General features: G+C 53.4%; 1 protein-coding gene across 1 annotated transcript in view; it reads left to right on the top strand.

Moving 5' to 3' along the window:
- PIGV (phosphatidylinositol glycan anchor biosynthesis class V) overlaps positions 1 to 2,358 on the top strand; it is a 15,012-nt gene continuing 12,654 nt past the window's right edge. Inside the window, exon 1 of the mRNA XM_008065120.2 lies at positions 1 to 234. The gene's annotated coding sequence lies outside the window, so the exon portion shown is untranslated. The remainder of the gene's footprint in view (positions 235 to 2,358) is intronic.

The following is a 2,358-nucleotide window of genomic DNA, read 5'->3' on the forward strand; positions in this document are numbered from 1 at the left end:
CCCGGCGTCAGCTTGGGAGCCCTGGAGTTCTGGGGGGAGGGAAGCTGTCAAACGGAGGCCAAGAGAAATGAGGCGGAGGCCGCGAGATGCGGGGAGCCCCGCCCCTCCGCCATAGCGGCCTGGGCGCCGCCTCTTCCCTTACAGCCTCCCGCCCTCGGCTGCTTCCGGCCCTGTGGCCTGGCGGGGCTCTGCCGGCCCCCTCGGGAATGGCCTCTGCGCTGTGTGCCCTTTGGGGTGAAGGTAGATGCCTGGTCCCCGATGGGGATTGAGTCCGAAAGGAGCCGGCCAGAATGAGCTTCGGACAGGGCTGTGTTGGCAGAAGGCGGGGCCCGACTCGGGACGGCCCCCGAGGCCTCTGGCCCTGAGGACGCTGGGTCAGAGCGACTTCGCCAACCCACAGAGGCTTAGTCTTACTCAGAGGGTCCGGGGCTCCAATTCAACAGGCCTTCCCACATTCCCAGGGCCCACCTACCCTAAGCATACCCAAAGAGCATGCTTTGTCCTTGGAGGAGGTACTGGGCTAGGCGTTGGGAGACCTGGTCGTAATCCTGGCTCCGAAACAGTGCATTCCCTTTGGCGGAGGATGCCGGCTGGTCCCAGGAGGTTTTTTTGTGTGTGGGTGGGTTTTTTTTAATTAAAACCATTTCTTTTGGTAGAGACGAGATCTCTCTATGTTGTCTAGGTTGATTTCTAACTCCTGGGTTCAAACAGTCTTCCTACCTCGGCCTCCCAAAGTACTGGGATTACAGACAGGAGCCACCGTGCCCGACTCTTTTTGCTTCTGAAGCCTCGTGGAGCCGGGGGCGATGCCTCACGCCTGTAATACTAGCACTTTGGGGGACAGAGGTGAGAGGATTGCCTACGCCCAGGCATTCGAGACCAGCCTGGGCAGTTTGGCAAGACCGCGTCTTTACCGGGCAAGGTGGCGCGCGCCTGTAGTTATAACTACTTGGAAGGCTGAGGCGGAAGGACGGCCTGAGCCCAGCAGGTCCAGCTGCGGTGGCCGAGAGCATGCCACTGTACTCCAGCCTGCGCCACAGAGTGAAACTCCGACCCCCCAAAAAAAGGCACCCTCTAAGCAGCTTTGGGTGTGTCACTGGACCCCAGTGAGCCTCAGTTTCCACATCCATAAAATGGCGATGGTAATTATATTGCACTCACTGTCTAATGAGATCTCTGGGGCCTGTTTATCTCACGGGAAAATAAAAGAGTGAAACTAAGTTGATCTGTAAGCGTCATGCCAGCTAAGAGTACGTGATTTGGCAAAGGGGTTGTTGGGCAATGGCTAGTAATTAGCAGAGAGGAAGGATTGGCTAGGTTTGTTTCTACTTGGTTTACCTGTAAGAAAAGTGTGAGCTACAAATCTGTGGTCGCTGAGGCTAGAGTTCGGCACTGGAGAGAGGAAAGGAAGAATGCAAGCCTGATCAAGAGGCAGAGGTGGGTTAAGTGCTTTTTGGTTCCCAACTTCGCTTCCTCGTGTGGGTGGGAAGCGGAAGAAGGGAAAAGAGTGAATTTACTCTAGGATAGGGGAGGAGTAGCCATGCGTGATTTCTCTCGATTTAGAGAGGTATCTGTTAGAAATGGTGGGGTGGATTCACAAACTACCGCCGCTCTTTGAGGTTTTTAGAAACTCGCCTTTGAACTGAATCTTCATGAGCAAACCGATGTGGAATTGAAGGCCCCTCCCTTCCTTCAGGCCCGCTGGAGATGGAGTAAGCAGCAGGCGCCCCCTTGTGCCGAGGAGAGAGTACTGTTGCTGTTGGCCTACTTTGCTCCCTTTCTGGGGAAATTTTATTTTCCTGTGACTTTGTCGTCTCATGGTGGGAGGAATACTTGGGGCAGTGATTTTATATCTAGAGTCAGTCAGTATACTGGTGATGCTGTCCTGTCCCTACCACTTCCACTCATTCACAACACAGGTTTAAGATGCCTGTTTGTGTGCTAGGGGATAGGGTTATGAAACAAAGACCCAAACCTTACAGGCACTTAAATGAGCCATAGCAATACAGGCGACAAGGCACAGGGCAGTGAGAGCATATTATGAAAACATAGCACATAGTCTAGTGGGGATCAGAGAAGAATTCCAGAAACAGGTGATACCTAAAGGTTTGGCAGGTATTTGCCAGATAAGAAAGTCTTCCAGCCTTCCTCCTCACATTTCTCGGTTCAAATAGTTTTTTGTTTTGTTTTTTTTTCAGTTGGAGTCTCACTCTCGCCCAGACTGGAGTGCAGTGGCAGCTTCCGGCCACCGCAGCTTCGTCTGCTGGGCTCCGGCGATCATTCCGCCTCAGCCTTCCAAGTAGCCGGAATTACAGGCATGTGCTACCACGCCTGGCTGATTTTTTTGATTTATTGTAG

This window comes from Carlito syrichta, unplaced genomic scaffold (assembly GCF_000164805.1).
Source record: "Carlito syrichta isolate Samal-C Ts95f unplaced genomic scaffold, Tarsius_syrichta-2.0.1 Scaffold103314, whole genome shotgun sequence".
NCBI lineage: Eukaryota > Metazoa > Chordata > Mammalia > Primates > Tarsiidae > Carlito > Carlito syrichta.